The sequence below is a fragment of the Ovis aries genome, chromosome 13 (assembly GCF_016772045.2).
Source record: "Ovis aries strain OAR_USU_Benz2616 breed Rambouillet chromosome 13, ARS-UI_Ramb_v3.0, whole genome shotgun sequence".
Lineage (NCBI taxonomy): Eukaryota > Metazoa > Chordata > Mammalia > Artiodactyla > Bovidae > Ovis > Ovis aries.
The window spans coordinates 65,169,658-65,188,415 of record NC_056066.1 but is presented as its reverse complement, the minus strand read 5'-3'; the positions used below and the strand labels follow the sequence as shown (position 1 = coordinate 65,188,415).

The 18,758-nt window shown below is 43.0% G+C and overlaps 1 protein-coding gene across 1 annotated transcript in view; it reads right to left on the bottom strand.

Moving 5' to 3' along the window:
• The window catches only part of EPB41L1 (erythrocyte membrane protein band 4.1 like 1), a 168,169-nt gene extending 157,576 nt beyond the window's left edge, over positions 1-10,593 (bottom strand). The window contains exon 1 of the mRNA XM_042230098.2: positions 10,521-10,593. The gene's annotated coding sequence lies outside the window, so the exon portion shown is untranslated. The remainder of the gene's footprint in view (positions 1-10,520) is intronic.
• Positions 10,594-18,758: the final 8,165 nt, after the last annotated feature.

Below are 18,758 nucleotides of genomic sequence, written 5' to 3'. Positions count from 1 at the left end.
TAAAAACACCCAACGCTATGCATGAGGCTCTTGTTTTCATCTCTGCTTCAAGGATTCAGAACAAGGAGCTATCGAAACCAGGATCCTGGCCAAACCAGGGGACAAACTGTGGGTCTATCTCATAGAGTTCAGAGAAAGGAAAACCTGTGAGATCAGAGAAGCCCAGGGCCAAGAGGCCACAGGAAGCTGTCGCTCGGGAACCCTATGGGCAGAGCCTCAGGGCTTCGAGTTTAAAGATCTTTGAACAAATTCCAGCAATGTGAGCCAGCAGTTAGAATCACATCATGGGTCATAAACTCAAATGCCTACAAGGGCCAAAAAAGTCATTAAAAGAAGTCAAGTGACCAGAATGCAAAACTCTCCCCATCTAAAGGGGGCACTGCCTCCCGACTCCTGCCCATCCTGTTCTCAGACTCCTGCTGTCTCCAGCCTTCTAACTGGGTGATGTTGGCTAAGTCAATTAACATTAAGTCTCAGTTTTTCCATCTGTCTAGTCTGGGAAGGAAAAGTTGGCTTTATCTCACCACAAAAGGGTGAAATTTTAGGGCAATTAAACACATTTTTGTATATAGAAAATATTTTGTGAGCTGTAACATACTCTAACATACTCTAAAAAGTAGAGGGGGTATGAAGAGGAGGTTGACTGAATGTTTGCTGTACGTCTGCTACATGGTCTACGGGTTCTGACAGCATTCCTCTAGGCAAAGCTTAGCATCCCTCTTGTACAGAAGAGGAGTATACCCTTCAAAAAATATACTGACTTACCCAAGGTCACAAGTTTGTTTGTATGGAGTCCATTTAGAATTTAATTCTGACTTCTTTTTTAAAAAATATTTATTTGGCTGCATCTGGTCTTAGTTGGAGCACATGGGTTCTTGCTGTTGCGGTGCATGTGCGCTCAGGCTTAGTTGCTCCAAGGCTTGTGGGCATATGGGCTCTTAGTTCCCCAACCAGGGCTCAAACCCACATTCTCTGCATTGCAAGGCAGATTCTTAACCTCTGGACTACCAGGGAAGTCCCTCTAAGACTTCTGAGACTAGACTCTTGTACCAGTTGTTTTGCAAAGTGTTGCTTGGGTCCCACTAGTTGCACTAAGATGACTTCAAGTGAAACTCAAATGAAGATGTTAAAAATAGTTACACAGTTTTTGTTGTTTTCAGTTTTAGAGGAACTTTTTTGATACTACAGAAGTCCTAAATTTCACACAACCAGGCTGCAGTAGGCTGAATAATGACCTCCCAAAGATGCAGAGATCTAATCCCTGAAGCCTGTAGATACTAACTTATCTGGGAAGAGGGTTTTTACAGATGTGATTAATTAAATTATGGATGTTGAGTTGAGGAGATCATCCAGGTGGGCATGAAATGCCATCACAAATATCCTTACAAGAGGAAAGCAGAGGGCTGTGGGGGGGGGGGGGGAGGTGCGGGGGGCGGGGGAGGTGCGGGGGCAGGCAGACACACAGAGAACAGCAGGAGAAAATGAAACCTTGGAGGCAGAGATCAGAGTGATGCAGCCAGAAAGCCAATGAATGCAGGCAGCCACAGCCTGCAAGAGACAAGGACAAGTCTGAAGGGAACGTGGTCCTCTCAACACCTTGATTTCAGCCCAATAAATCTAATGTTGAGATTCTGGTCTTTAGAACTATGACAGAATACATTTCTGCTGTTTCAGGCTATCAGTTTTGTGGTAATTTGTTACATCAGCCACAGGCAACAAATACACAGGTCTAAATCTGCAAGTCTTCAAAATTCATGTTCCAAACCACTAATGTGTACACAACCCCCCTCACTAAAAATACAATTACTCTAAAATAATTTTATATTTACAGGAAACAAATGTAAATCTTTGATTTACAGAGTATAGAGATTTCCTATAGTACAGAGAGTTTCCATGTACCCCTCCCCCAAGTTCCCATACTGCTAACATTTAACATGACTCTGGTGCATTGGTCACAACTAAGAAACCAACTCTGGTATCTTCCTGTTAACTCAACTCTGCATTTTATTTGGATTTCACTAAGCTTTCCCCCTAACGTCCATTTTCTGTTCCAAGGTTCCATCCAAAATACTACATTACATTTAATCTGCATGTCCCCTTAGTCTCTTCCAGCCTGGGACAATTTCTCAGACTTTCCTTGTTTTTCATGACCTTGACAGTTTTGAGGAATACTTTGGTGTTCATCATTTTATAGAATGTCCCCCAATTTAGGTTTCACTGATGCTTTTCTCATGGTTTCAGTGAGGGTTATCATCAAGGTTAAGTGGCCTTTTTCCTGGCATCATGTCAGGGGTAGGCTATTAATATGACTTGATCACCTTGAGTGCCTGGCCAAGGTAAAGTTTACCAAGCTTCTCTCCTGTGGAGTTTCTTGTTTTTCCTTTCTTTCTACTCTCTGAAAGCAAGTCACCAAGGGCAGCCCACTTTCAGGTGGGGGAGGCGGGAGAGAAGATTAAGCTCCATATCCTGGAGGGGATAAATTATTTGGAAACTTTCTTTAGGAAGATTTGTCCTTTCTCCATTTATTTATTTGTTCCATTATTTATCTACATCAGTATGAACTCATGGATATTTATACTCTGGGCTATAATCTGGTACTGTGTTATTTCTTTTCTTGCTCAAATTGCTCCAATTTTCGCCACTGGAAACTCTTTCAGGATGTCTCTTGTGTCCCTTTGTCTCCAACTGTTTTGCATTTTGGTTGCACTAAGATGATTTCAAGTGAACTCAGCTGATCTTTATTTTAAAGAGCTGTATATTTGTAATATTCCAGATCTTAGGAAAACATAACGTGTATGTCAAATTGATGAGTTCACAAACAGCACTGAGGACAAGGCTAACACAGTGATGACTGTGCTGAGTGAGTCAGTTCACAGAGCGTTATTAAGTAAAAACTGGTATCGATGGTACAAAGGTATGGCGGTAGTTGTTAACGCTGATTAGGGGATGTTTGAGAAACTCTGTACTAAAACAGAACCGTCTCAGATTGAGGCAATGATGATAATGATGAGGATTACGAGCAGCCTCTCTGGGACACACCCACACACAATCCATTCCCGGGAGCCCTGATGCCAAGCAGACCTGCCTCGGTGCAGATACGCGCTGATGTTGATAACGCTGGAACTGCGCATGCCCAGGCCGGGGAGGGATGGATGCGGCACTGTGTTTCCCAAACGAGCTGCGTGGGTGGCTTGCTGTTCAGCACCATTCCCACTAATGAGCTGGGAACCGTTGGCCTAACAAACACGCTCCATGTCACAGGCCTGACATGTGATGTTTCCCGAGGAGAAGTGCCAGGAAGGCTCGTTATTCTTACTTTTTTTCCCTGTTTCACCCTTCATCTGAGACACGCAGAGAGACACGGCCGTGGCCGGAGTCCGCAGTCAGATCCTGTACACCCCGAGTCTTGCCTGGGGTCTGTAGGCCAGTTCTCCAGCCCCACTGAGGATGCTTACATTGGAGTATTTAGCTTGCCCTACTCTGCACCATCCTGAGTCTTGACCCAGGCCCTGAATCTACCTCCTGGTTGAGCAGTGATGCCCCAGAATCTCTGACCTGATCTGAAATAGAAAGTACTTCAAGAAATAAGTCTTTTTAAATTTCCCTGCTTCTAGTCTGAACTGTGGGTGGCTGCAGGCTGGTGTGTACTCAGGCTTCTAAACCTTCTCTAGTGCCAGGGAGCTCTGGAATCACATGACCTAGGTTAGAATCCTAGTTCTTCCAAAGAACTAGATAAATGACACAGCCTCTCATAAAAGGAAGAGAGTAATACCTACTTCACAAAATTGGAAGGAAGAATTGCAGTGCAAATTAAATGAGACAGTTATTAGCACAATGTCTAACCCATAGTAACTGCCCAATAAATTCATTCATTTGTCTAACAATTATTAATGTCCACTGTATGCTGGGCATAGTACTGGGTGCCAGGAAGGGTCACAAGGAGAAAACAAGAAGGAAAAAAAATAATAAACTAGCAAATTAATAAATATGGTAAAGCATATAGCCAAATCCTATGTACAGTGCCTAGCACAGAAGTACACAAATTAAATTTTTTTTGGGGGGGGGGCCCCACACCGTGTGTCATGTGGGATCTTAGTTTCCTGACCATGGATCAAACCACGATCCCTGCAGTGGCAGCATGGAGTCTTAACCACTGGGCCGCCAGGGAAGTCCTGAGACATGTTTTTCTTTATTTTTTTTTAGATCTATTTATTATTTGGCTGTTTGGGTCTTCATTACATTATATGGGCTTTCTCTAGTTACCCTGAGCAGGAGCTACTCTTTGTTGCAGTCTGTGGGCTTCTCCTTAAGGTGGTTTCTCTTGTTGCGAAGCACAGGCTCTAGGCCAGTGGGCTTTCAGTAACTGCAGTGTGTGTGGGCTTAGTAGCTGCAGTGCATGGGCTTAGTTGCCCCCCGGCATCTGGGATCTTCCTAGACCAGGGATCGAACTGGTGTCCCTTGCATTGCAAAGTACATTCTTAACCACTCTACCACCAGGAAGGCCCCTCCAGACATGTTAATTACTAGTAAAATGATGAGGTATTCTGGTGGATGAATGAAGGAAATAAGTAAGGCCACTTGATGATAACTGGAAAAAAACTTTTTGAGACAGGGAGGTCAGGAAATGTCCTGATATGTGATATCATATAACATGTTTTATTATATGAAAGACATATTACATGATATCACTCCAAATAATATTGGAACTGAGACCTATAAAGTGAGAAGAAACTTAGCCTTGCCAGGAGCCAGGTGCAAAGCCTTTCAGGTAGAGGGGACAGCATATGTAAAGCCCCTGAGGTTGAGAAGAGCTTGAAGAGTAGAGAAAAGAGCAAGGAGACCAGTGTGTCTGGGATGTAACAAGAGAGGGCAATAGGCCAGGGTAAGAAGTTTGCATTTTTTCAAGGTGCAATAAAGAGCCACTAAGGTTGAAACATGGATTTGAAGGGAAGAGTAGTAGAAACAGTCAGAACTTCAATTAAGAGGCTATTCAAGTCACCCAGACTAGAGATATTGCTGATTCAGACTAGGTTATAGATCTGCACTGCCCTATGACTTTCTAGATGGTGGAAATGTTCTATCTAGCTCTGTGCTCAGACAGTATCCACTGGCCATCTGTGGCTCTTGAGCACTTAGAATGTGGCTAGTGCAACTGAAGAATTGAATTTTTAATTTCATGTTATTTTAATTAATTCAAATTTAAATAGCCTCCTGTAGTTAATTTCCAAAACATACAAATAGCTCATACAATGCAATAACAAAAAACCAAACAACCCAATCAAAAAATGGGCAGAAGACCTAAACAGGTTTTTCTCCAAAGAAGACATACAGATGGCCAACAGGTACATGAAGAGATGTTCCAATACCACTGATTATTAGAGAAATGTAAATAAAAGCCACAATGAGGTATCACCTCACACCAGTGAAGGGCTATCACCAAAAAGTCTCCACGTAATACATGCTGGAGAGGGTGTAGAGAAAAGAGAATCCTCCTACACTGTTGGTGGGAATGAAAATTGGTGCAGCCACTACGAAAAACATTATGGAGTTTTCTTAAAAAAAACCCTGAAACTAAAGCTGCTGTAGGATCCAGTCATCCCACTCCTGGCCATATATCTGGAAAAGAAGAAAAGACTTAGTTGAAAAGACACGGGCATCCCTATGTTCATAACAGCACTATTTACCCTAGCCAAGACATGGAAACAACCCAAATGCTAATCAGCAGATGATTGGTTTAAGAGGATGTGATATATGGACTTCCCTGGTGGCTCAGCTGGTAAAAAATTCACCTGCAATGTGGGAGACCTGGGTTTAATCTTTGGGTTGGGAAGATCCATTGAAGAAGGGAAAGGCTACCCACTTCAGTATTCTGGCCTGGAGAATTCCATGGACTGTATAGTCCATGGGTCACAAAAAGCCAAGACATGGAAACAACCCAAATGCCAATCAGCAGATGATTGGTTTAAGAGGATGTGATATATACATACAATGGAATATTACTCAGCCATAAAAATAAATGAAATATTGCCATTTGCGGCAATATGGATGAACCTAGAGAATATCATACTAAGCAAAATAAGTCAGACAGAGGAAGAAATCATATATCACTTATATATGGAATCTAAAAAATTATACAAATGAATCTATATAGAAAACAAACACAGACATAGAAAACAAACTTATGGTTACCCAAAGGGGAAGAGGGGGGTGGATAAATTAGGAGAATGGGATTAACAAACTGCTATACATAAAATAGATGACCAACAAGGATTTACCATACAACACAGGGAATAATACATAATACCTTGTAACAACATAATGGAAAATAATCTGAAATATATATATAACATATAACTGAATCACTTTGCTGTACACCTGAAACTAACACAATATCATAAGTTAACTATACTTCAATTTTAAAAAAAAATAGCCTCTTGTAACTAGCAGCTACTATATTATATTGGACAGCACAGGAGATAGGCCGTACCTTAAAAATATTTAGGAAGGAGATAGTACCTGTGATGGTTGGGGGATGGAGAGTGAAAGAAGAGTAGTATCAAAGATGTGTGCCAAGTTGCTTCAGTCATGTTTGACTCCTTGCACCCCATGGACTGCAGCCCGCCAGGCTCCTCTGTCCCTGGGGATTCTCCAGGCAAGCATACTGGAGTGTGTTGCCATTTCCTCCTCCAGAGGATCTTCCCAACAGAGGGATCAAACCTGTGTCTCCTGCATTGCAGGTGGATTCACCTGCAGGTGAGCCACCAGGAGGCCTAGTTTTTTATTTGAGAACTGGGTGGATGATACTACCATTTACTGATTTGGAGAAGAGCAGGCTCTGGGGAGATACCAAGGGTTTTCTTTTGCACAAGAGGAGTTTAAGATACTGTTAGAACATCAAGTGGAGATATCAAGTAGAAACCAAAATGTGTACATGGTTGACCTCATCATCTTTAGGTTTCAGTGGTATCAGCCTGTTGGCTGCTTAGAAGGGAGGGAGATCAGAAAGGGGACCAGGAACTCCACTCTGAGACTGTTCTTTTCCTTGTCTTGGTTATTCTACCAACTATTCACCTAGCCAGGTGGATCTTGTTCGAAACCCGTGTATGATCTGTGACTCCTCCTTCCCCCTCCTCCCTCTTCTCTCCAGGTATTGAGCCTGGGGGCTCCTTCCTTTGCTAATCTAGAAAGCCTCACCCCACCTGTTTTCTGCTCCTATAGCCACTTCCAAGGCTCAGGCCTCTGTCATCTCATAGTGGACTACAGCCTCAGTGCCCAGAGCTCCTGGCCTTCTCAACATTCCTGCTTTCCACTTTCCAGCAGAAGGGTCTTCCTGACTATAGGATTTTCCTCCTAGGAATCCTCTGTGGATCTGCATCAAGAGTCTCAAACCTGAACCAACCCTGGATCTTTCTTTAGATTTCTAGAATTGCATCCAAAGGAAATCAGAAGCCTCCGCAAAGTTTGAAAACCCACAAGAATGTTGCTCATGACATTTATTATAAAAGCTAGACATATACTTCTCAACCATATCTTGCATGACCTATCAGCAGTGTTTGACACTGTTGATAACTCTCCCTTGAAACACTTCCTTCATTTCCTTCCAGGATACCACATTCTGTTTTTGTCCTCCTACCCCTTTGGTCACTCCTTGGTCTCCTTTGTCGGTTCCTTCTCATCACCTTGATCTGTACACGTCACAGTGCCCCAGGGCTCAGACCTGAGAACTCCCTCTCTCTCTGTCCATGCCCTTGGTTCTTTCATGCAGCCTCATAGCTTCAAAGATAATCTACATACATTCTGATGACTCCCAAAAGTACATATTCAGCTCAGACTTTCCCCTAAATGCCAGACTCACAAATCCAACTGTCTACTTGACATTTCCACTTGAATGTCAAACAGGCATCTCACACTTATCATGCCCAAAACTGAATTCCTCATAGTCTCCCCTAAATTGCCTCTTCCCATGGTTTCTCCCATCTCACTTAAGGGCAATACCCTCTCTTATTTGCTCAGGCCAAAAGCCTTCGAGTTATCCTTGATTCCTCTCTTTCCCACTTCACATCTGGTCTATCAGCAAATCCTGCAGGCTGGATCTTATATTTATCCTGAATTCACCTTTTTGCCATCTTTGCTGCCATCAGTCTGCTACAAGCCACTATCCAATTTCACCCTCTTGACAGCCATGGTCTATTAGGTCTCCCTGATTTTACCTCTGGTTCTACATCAGCTATTTTCCATGCTTCAGGCCAAACCCCTCCAACAGTTCCCATTTCACCAGAAAAAAACACCAACTTCCATACTCGAATGGTTTAACCTCTACACTTTTTACTTCTCACTCACTTTTGACTTCTCACTAACTTGCTCGAGTCTATTTGCTGTTTCTGGATCAGGCCATCTCCATATTCCTCAGCTTTAGAGCCTATTCACTGGCTGTTCCCTTTGCCAGGAAGGCTCTTCCACCTGACATCCTCTTGGCTGGTTCATTCCTTCACCTCCATATGTCTGCTCAAAAGTCATCTGGGCACCATGTAAAACATTCCACAGGCACACCTCATATTCTCCTTTTATTTTTTCATAGCACTTTCACCATTTCTGCCCTTTCACACATTTTAAGGATTGTCTGTTTTCCCTACTAGAGTATAAATTTCAAGGGGGCAGAAATTTTCACACCCCTTTGCAGCTGCATCCCCCAGTGCTTATGTGGCACACAGTAGGTGCTCAATAAATAAGTGATAGATGAATGAAAGTTGCTCAGTCCTTTCTGATTCTTTGCAACTCCATGGACATAATAAAGGACAGAAATGGTATGGACCTAACAGAAGTAGAAGATATTAAGAAGAGGCGGCAACAATATACAGAAGAACTATACAAAAAAAATCATGACCCAGATAACCACGATGGTGTGATCACTTATCGAGAGCCAGACATTCTGGAGTCTGAAGTCAAGCGGCCCTTAGGAAGCATCATTACAAACAAAGCTAGTGGAGTTGATGGAATTCTAGTTGAGCTATTTCAAATCCTAAAAGATGATAGCATAAAGTGCTGCACTCAATATGTCAGCAAATTTGGAAAACTCAGCAGTGGCCACAGGACTGGAAAAGGTCAGTTTTAATTCCAATCCCAAAGAAAGGCAATGCCAAAGAATGCTCAAACTATTGCACAATTGCACTCATCTCACGCTAGCAAAGTAATGCTCAAAATTCTCCAAGCTAGGCTTCAACAGTATGTGAACTGTGAACTTCCAGATATTCAAGCTGGATTTAGAAAAGGCAGAGGAACCAGAGATCAAATTACCAACATCTATTGGATCATCAAAAAAACAAGAGAGTTCAAGATAAATATCTACTTCTGCTTTATTGACTATGCCAAAGCCTTTGACTGTGTGGATCACAACAAAATGTGGAAAATCCTGAAACAGATGGGAATACCAGACCACCTGACCAGTCCTTTGAGAAATCTGTATGCAGGTCAAGAAGCAACAGTTAGAACTGGACATGGAACAACAGACCGGTTCCAAATTTGGAAAGGAGTGTGTCAAGGCTGTATATTGTCACCCTGCTTATTTAACTTATATGCAGAGTACATCATGAGAAATGCCAGGCTGGAGGAAGCACAAGCTGAAATCAAGATTGCCGAGAGAAATATGAATAACCTCAGTTATACAGATGATACCACCCTTATGGCAAAAAGTGAAGAACTAAAGAGCCTCTTGATGAAAGTGAAAGAGGAGAGTGAAAAGTTAGCTTAAAACTCAGCATTCAGAAAACAAAGATCATGGCATCCAGTCTCATCACTTCATACCAAATAGAAGGGGAAACAGTGATAGAATTTATTTTGGGGGCCTCCAAAATCACTGCAGATGGTGACAGCACCCATGAAATTAAAAGACTCTTGCTCCTTGGAAGAAAAGTTATGACCAACCTAGACAGCATATTAAAAAGCAGAGACATTACTTTGCCAACAAATGTCCGTCTACTCAAAGCTATGGGTTTTTCAGTAGCCATGTATGGATGTGAGAGTTGGAGTATAAAGAAAGCTGAGCACCAAAGAATTGATGCTTTTGAGCCGTGGTGTTGGAGAAGACTATTGAGAGTCCCTTGGATAGCAGGGAAATCCAACCAGTCCATCCTAAAGGAAATCAGTCCTGAATATTCACTGGAAGGACTGACGCTGAAGCTGAAACTCCAATACTTTGGCCACCTGATGTGAAGAACTGACTCACTGGAAAAGACCCTGGTGCTGGGATAGATTGAAGGCAGGAAGAGAAGGGGACGACAGAAGATGAAATGGTTGGAAGACATCACCGACTCGATGGACATGAGTTTGAGTAAGCTCCGGGACTTGGTGATGGGCAGGGTGGCCTGGCGTGCTGCATGCAGTCCATGGGGTCGCAAAGAGTAGGACACGACTGAGCGCCTGAACTGAAATAAGTGAACGGTTGTAAGAAGCCTCAGCGTCCAACAGTCGGGGGTGTGAGGCAAGAAAGAAATACGCATGCTCGGGGAATTCTGAAAAATTACCGTTTGGAAGGGCAAGCCAGGCGGGCGTCCCAATTTCACGTGACACCTCCCTTGTCCTCCTCCCTGCCGGAACGTTTTAGTCCCGGAACCTTGGCTCGCGGGTCCCAGCGCGAAGGCACTTCCGGTGCCCCTCCTCTCTAGCCAGCGAAGAGAACTGCCAACTCAGTTCCGGCAGAGAGCGCGGACAGAAGCGGATCGTGGCCTTCTACCCTGGGGCCCTCCAGGCCCTCCGGCCTCTGGTCGGTAGGTGAACTGGGGGGCCCCGGGACATTCTCGGGTGTGTTTTGTAGAGCGGTCGCCGAGGCCGGCAGTTGGCAGGGCCCAAGACTGGAAGCAGCCTCGAAACTCTCCCCCTGCCCCCACCCCCCACCTCCACGACCTAATGGCGGCGGCCCCTCCGAACCAGGATCCTGCCGACCGCTGGGTCTCTTCACCCAGACCTGCAGGGCTTGGGCTTAGGCGAAGCCTCCGCCTGGTCACCGAGAACGTGGCGCCTTTGGGCGTCGGGCGTGGCAGGACTAGAAGAATGGCGGCCGCTCTGACTCCGCGGAGGGCCGTTAGAGCCTCGGAGGCCCGGGAAGGATTGTGGACGCCAGCTCGTCCATCCTTAGACCTTGGGGCCACGCGGATCCGCGACCTGAGGTGGCCGCTCTGTCCCAGTTGGACGAGACCTCTCCTCGTCCGGGCAACGACGGACAAAGGCCTTAACGGGCCCGCAAGGTGAGCGGAGCCGCAGTTGACGGCGGGTGGAACGTTAGCGGGCCAGCGGGCGGTGATCGTCGTTCTACCGAGACATTGATGTCGGAAGATGGAAATGGTAGAATAACATACCCCTTGTGGCCAACAGAAAGTGCCCGCCGTCCTCTGGGAAGATTTACTGGCCGCTGATAAAGGCCTGTGTATATAATATGAAAAAGCTGCTCTCAACTTTACCCCCAACCTTTCAAAAGAAAACTTTCGCTACATCTAGGCCTCCTAGATGTGAAGAGGTTGCCGACGTATGATAAAATAGTTAGAAAAATCGCGTCTTGTAAATGCCCATTTGTTTAAAAAAAGAAAACTATAGAAAAGAAATGTCTTCTGGAAATGACTTTTCGAAATGGAGTTGTTTGATTACCTCTAGAAGCAACTTCCGGAGCCACTGAAGTCCCCGTTTGTTCAGTGGGTTGGACGACGTCGAATAGAAGACCTTGAGGAGGAAGAATAGAAAGTGCTATGTCAGACTGGTCATACTTAGAAGACATTTCTATATAACCATTTTTTAGTGTGTGCATTTTATTCCTCACTACTGTATATATAGTTGAGAATAAGTACTTTTTGGAAATACCTAGTCTTTCTAGATGTTCTGAAGTGCCTGATATATGTTAAAAGTCGAGGTAGTAAAAAGACATTTTGTAAATACCTTTTAAAATTCATATGAAATGATGTTGGGGAGCGGGGGCGGGGTGGGACGGGGGGAGGATTGGCCAGATCACTTTCTGGAGCAGTACACTTTGTGTTTTGTGCACTGGTTCAGTGTCGGGAGAGGGGAGAGAAGTGCAGATCTCTGTGCCAGTGTGTTTATAGTGAGGCGAGAGTAACCATTGTCTTTTCCGTTAGTGCGTTTTGTTTCACTTTGCTGTGTATATAGTGTATATAATGGACAAATGAGTCCTAATTTACAACATCTAGTCTTTCTAGATGTTAAAGAGGTTGCCAGTGTATGACAAAAATAGAGTTAGTAAATAATACATTTTGTACATTTTGTGTTAAAATTTCTAGGGAAGATTGTCTTCTGAAAATTTGAGCATTATAGCCCCCTGGGTATGATGGTGGAGAGAAGAGAGGAGAGAAGGGGAGGGTCTTAGGCTAGAATACTCATATTTTGAAGACAATTTCAAGATTTTAACTGTTACATGTGGCAGTTTATTCAAGACTGCTTTGTATATAGTGGACAAATGAAGTCCTTATTTGAAACATCTAGCCCACCTAGATGTTTAGAAGTGCCCGACGTATGTTAAATGTAGAGGTAGTGAAATACCGCTTTGTAAATAACTTTTTGCTCAAATTTGTAGAAGTACTGTCTTTGAGAATGTTAAATGTTAAGCCACTCTGAGCAGTATACTGTTGCTTACATTTGTTCAGTGGTTTGGAGGAGGTGGGAGGGAAAGAATTACAAAAGGTAATATGCTAGTTGTTTGCACCTGGACATTTTCAGATGAAACCATTTTTTGTATATTACGTGCATTTTGTTTTGCTGTGTATATAGTGTATATAATGGACAAATGAGTCCTAATTTTGTGACATCTAGTCTCTAGATGTTAAAGAGGTTGCCAGTGTATGACAAAGTAGTAAAATTAGCCCATTTTGTACACTTTGTGTTGAAATTCCTAGGAATGCTGGTTTTCTGTAAATGATTTTTTTATATGAATGTATTCAGACACCTCTAAGTGTTACACATACCTGTACTTGTCCACTGGATTGGTGGTGGAGAAAAGGAAGTGAGGGTGGGAATGGTTCAGGCCAAAATGGTCATATTTAGGAGATACCTCAAATTATAACCATTGTTACCTGTGTGCAATTTTACTTAACAGTACTGTGTATATAGTGGACAAGTAAGTTCTTACATGAAATATCTAGTCTTTCTAGATATTTAGAAGTGCTTGATGCATTTTACAGTAGACATAGTGTTATAATGCTTCTTGTAAATAGCTTTTTAAAACTGATGGGAAATACTGTAATTGGAAATGGAATTGTTAAACCTCCTCTCTGAACAGTATACTCTGCTTTTTCATTGGGTTGAGGGAGGTGGGAGGGAGGTTTGCAAAAGATGTTTTGCTAGTGTGTACTAGAACATTTCAGCTTACCATTGCTTTATATGTTAAGTACATTTCATTTAACTTTACTGTGTATATTATGTATATACTGGACAAATGGGTCCCAATTTTATAATATCTAGTCTCTAGATATTAAAGAGGTTGCCAATGTATGACAAAAGTAGGGTTAGTAAACTAACACATTTTGTACACTTTGTGTTACAATTCATTGGAAAGGCTGTCTTCTGAAAAGGACCTTTGAAAGTGAAATTATAATAAATCACATCTAAGTGATACATGTGCCTGTACTTCCACCCACTGTTGGATGGATGGCAAAAAGGAGGAATTGGAAGAAATGAAAGGTTCTAGACCAGAATGTTCCTTTGTAGAAGATACCTTCAGGTATAACCATTGTTACATGTGTGTAGTTTATTCAACACTACTGTGTATATAGCGGACAAACTTAAGTCCTTATTTGAAACATCTAGTCTTTCTAGATGTTTAGAAGTGCACAAAGTATGTTAAAAGTAGAGGTAGTGAAATTTGTAGATATATCCTTTTGTTAAGATTCATACGAAATACTCGTTTAGAAATGGAATGATCAGAATGATCAAACCACCTCTCAGAGCAGTACATATTAATTTACTTGCGCTGGTTCAGGGAGAAAGTACAAGGGGGGTTATACCAGTATGTTTATGTTAGGATGGTTAACCATTGTCCTGTATGTGTCTGCGTTTTGGTTTACTTAGCTGTGTACATAGTGTATATAAGGGACAAACGTCCAAATTTACAACATCTAGCCTTTCTAGATGTTAAAGAGCTTGCCAGTGTATGACAAAAATAACCAATAAATACATTGTGTACGCTTGATGTTAAAATTCATAGGCAAGATTTCTGAAAACAACTGGCAGAAGTGAAATTGTTAAAATCCCCTCTAAGCATTATAGATGCTTATTAGACTTGTCCACTGGGTTGATAGAGAAGGGGAAGGGTCCTTGGCTAGCATGTTCCTGTTGAGATGATACTTTGAGACTATAGCCATTGTACACAGTGTATTCAGTGCTACTGTGTGTATGTATAGTGGACAAACTTAAATCCTTATTTGAAACATCTAGCCTTTTAGATGTGTAAAAGTACACAACCTATTTTGAAAGTAGAGAGTTAAACACCTTTTAAGTTTTGGGGGTTTTTTTTCTGTTAATTAATAGGAATGGTTTTATTTGGGTAGTGGGGTTGTCTTGGAGAGTAAGCTGACGCTTACTGGGTGGTGGCGGGGGAGGGGGGGACAGGGAAGGAAGTGCAGAGAGAGAAGGGCTCTGTGCCCATCAGTCTTCATAGACAAGTTCAGATTGTCTACCCGTTGTTCTGTTTGTGCATTTTAGTTAATATTGCTGTGTATTAAAGAACAAGCAAGTCCTAATGCCCAAAGTGTATTAAAAGTAGAGGTAGTAAAATAACCCCTTAATGAATGCCCTTTTGTTGGTTTTTAGGAAGGGCTGTGTCTTCTGGGAGTATCTATGTTAATCCACCTCTTGGAACTAGATGTAGTCTGGTACTTAGTCGCTGAAATGCTGGAGGAGTAAGAGGAAGGGTGAGGGGAAGGGCTCTTGGCTAATATCTCCCATTATCTGGAAGACAGTTTTAGGTTTTAACTATAGGCCTGTATGTGCATTTTTGTGACGTACCTGTGTTTATTGTGGACAAGCTTCATTACTTTGCAGCATCTAGGCTTTTTAGATGTCCTGAGGTGACAAGGTATGATATAAAGTAGAACTAGTGAATTAACAATTTGTAAATATCTTTGTTATGTTAGAATTGATTTTTTTTAAAAAGGCAGCATCTTGGACCTGGAATTATACCTTCTCTGAGAAATGTACATCAGGACTTGTTCATTTAGGTTGGCAGCTGAGGGGAGGAAGGAAGTATAGAGGGAAGGCTGTATGTGGATGCGCTCGCGTTTATATTTTGATGATAACCATTGATGTGTGTGCATCTCCTGGCTGTCCTATAGGAATGCATTGCTAAATAATTCAGCAGAAACATACCTCCTTGCTAATACCTTAATAGTTTAGATCAGATGATGAATCCTCTTAGAACTATTATACTTTGTGTACTCTGTTGCTTTATGTCTCATTTTAATTGAACATTAAGGGAATGTAGTATTTTAATCATAGCTCTGCCAATATGTTTATCTAGAGGCCTGTTGCCATTTTTGTCTTTAAAATTTTTGTTGCCAAGAAAGGCAAGATTACATTTTTTTCCTTCCAGATTGAGTTGGTGTAGTGTATTCTTGGTTATCAAAATACTCATAGCTTTGGGACTTTGAAATGGTAAATATTCATGATGTGTGAAACAGCATGATACATAACTGTATGGTCTTAATTACATAAAAATGAATGCTTAGTTGTGAAAATACACAAATGAGACCTAGAAGGAGATGTCAAACGGTAAACTGCTTGTGATTATGAATGACTTCGTTTTTTGCTTCTTGTGCTTTTTGGTTTCCTATTATGTATATGTTAACTTTTAAGAAATAAATGTTATTTTAAAAACCTTAATGAAGTTTCCATTCTTGCAAAGTTAGCATACACACTCCATAGAACATAGTGTCCACATCCTTCATGCCTGGGCTCTAAGGCATCTAATGAGGCCTTTCATTGCTTATATACCTCCCCCCTCTACCACCCCATGTCTTGCTTTTCTAGGTATCTCTGCTCTTGCGGCGTTTCCAACTTTGCTCAAGCTATTCCTTCTGCCCACAGTGCCCTTTCCCCATCTTTCGTCTAGCAAAATCATTCTTCCTTGCCCTCTCAAACTTTATATACAGTCTTATCTGACACCCCAGAATTAAAGTGCCAGAACCAGATGTCCAAAGTTACACACTTTCCCTTGGCAGCCCCTTGTGGATGGAAGCCACTTCTGTTGTCATTGTTTGCTGTGGATTGAGCTCTGGCTTAAATCTTAACCACGGGGCAGCACAATCCCTGACACAGTAGGGGCTTAGGCAGTGCATTAAACACAAAAGAGACCAAATCTCTGCTTTTCAGACTGCCTTGTACGGTATAGCTGCTGCTGACACTGGTTGAATATTCAGGGCTTCCCAGGCTGGCAGTTCCTGTCAGATGACCCAACCAGAGGGTGAAGGTAGGGTGAGCACCACCCACTCTCAAATCAGGCATGAAACATTCTCTAATGGGATATCAGAGGGGTTCTTAAACCTGGCTTTGAGGGTGACACGAGACACGACTCCAAATGTCAGGAGGTGGCATTTCTAGTGCTTCCCTGGGGCTGTTTTTGTATAACTGGTGGGCCAGGAGCCAGTGAGGGCGCAAGATGAGGCCCTCCCGGTTGTCATCTCCTGTTGCTGCCCCTAAGAGACAGGTGTTAGCTGACAGAGATGGGCTTCAGGGAGGCACATATGCCTGGAACCCCTGATCTAGAAGGGGAGAACTAGGTGCATTTGGACAGCTCATCTCAGCCTAGGACCAGTCTGCAGCCCAATCCACAGAGCTGGATAAAAGCTGAAGCTCTCTGTAATTTAAGGCAGAGTTGCCCATAAAGGTCTGCAGGGTAGAGAGAAGGTAGGCTCATAAAGAGTTAAAAGACAAGGTTAGGTGTTTCCCCAGTGTCTCAGTGGTAAAGAATCCACCTGGGTTCAATCCCTGATCTGGGAAGATCCCACATACGGTGGAACAACTAACCCCTTGTGCCAAACTATTGAGCCTGTGCTTTAGAAGCCTCCGTGCTCTAGAACCCGTGTCCCGCAATTAAGCCCGTGCGCTGCAATGAAGAGCAGACCCCCCACTCCCTGCAACTAAAGAAGACCCGCAGAACAGTGAAGACCCAAAAATAAATAGAAAAGCAAATTTTAAAAAGACAAGGTTAGCCCTCAGAAGGGCAATCCTGGACCCCCAGAGCAAAGCTAACCCTCAGTGGACAGAAAAGGAAAAGGGAGTCCACAGAGGAGCAGACCCCGTCAGGATCACATCTCAGAGCTAACAGCATGCATTACCAGGGGAAGAGCACTGAAAGGGAGTCAGATGCCTCAGCTCTCGTTGAAGCTGTCTCAGCTGGGAAACGTTGGCCCCTTGATCCCATCTGGGCCTCAGTCCCCTTCTCTGGAAATGAGAGGTTTGTTCCAGCTGCTTGATGAGCTGTTGGGCCTCTCCAGTTGCTGGGCTTTTCAAAGTCACACATTTCATCAACAGCAGAGCCTGGGCCAGAAGTTGCTAAATCCCATTCTCTACTAAAAGGAAGCAAGGTCCTTGGAGAAATGGTTAATTCCAAGGGCTGCAACAGGAAAGCAAAATCAGCCTGGACTACTCCAGGGCAGCAGAAAACAAGAGAGTGCCTCAGAGAATAGCAAGAACGTGTCAAAAGGAGCCCAGAAGCAAGCTTGAAGCGGCTTCCATTGGCCTAATCTGTGACAATTTATGCATCAAAATAGAAAATGATAATAAAATTATAACACATTGAATAAAGTAGGAAGCTATGAGGCCAATGCCAATATACATGAATGAATAGGAGTCATGTATGGATGTGAGAGTTGGACTATAAAGAAAGCTGAGCACCAAAGAACTGATGCTTTTGAGCTGTGATGTTGGAGAAGACTCGAGAGTCCCTTGAACTGCAAGGAAATACAACTAGTTCACCTTAGCTCAGTCGCTCAGTTGTGTCCGACTCTTTGTGACCCCATAGACTGCAGCATTCCAGGCCTCCCTGTCCATCAACTCCCGGAGTTCACCCAAACTCATGTCCATTGAGTCAATGGTGCCATCCAGCCATCTCATCATGTCGTCCCCTTCTCCTCCCGCCTTCAATCTTTCCCAGCAACAGGGTCTTTTCCAGTGAGTCAGCTCTTCGCATCAGATGGCCAAAGTATTGGAGTTTCAGCTTCAGCATCAGTCCTTCCAATGAACACTCAGGACTGATATCCTTTAGGATGGACTAGTTGGATTTCCTTGCAGCCCAAGGGACTCTCAAGAGTCTTCTCCAATACCACAGTTCAAAAGCATCAATTCTTTGGTGCTTAGCTTTCTTTATACTCCAACTCTCACATCCATATATGACTTCTGGAAAACCCATAGCTTTGACTAGATGGATATTTGTTGACAAAGTAATGTCTCTGCTTTTTAATATGCTGTCTAGGTTGATCATAACTTTTCTTCCAAGGAGCAAGAGTCTTTTAATTTCATGGGTGCTGTCACCATCTGCAGTGATTTTGGAGCCCCCCAAAATAAATTCTGTCACTGTTTCCATTGTTTCCCCATCTATTTGGTGTGAAGTGATGGGACCAGATGCCATGATCTTCGTTTTCTGAATGTTGAGTTTTAAGCCAACTTTTCACTCTCCTCTTTCACTTTCATCAAGAGGCTCTTTAGTTCTTCTTCACTTTCTGCCATAAGGGTGGGGTCATCTGTATAACTGAGGTTATTGATATTTC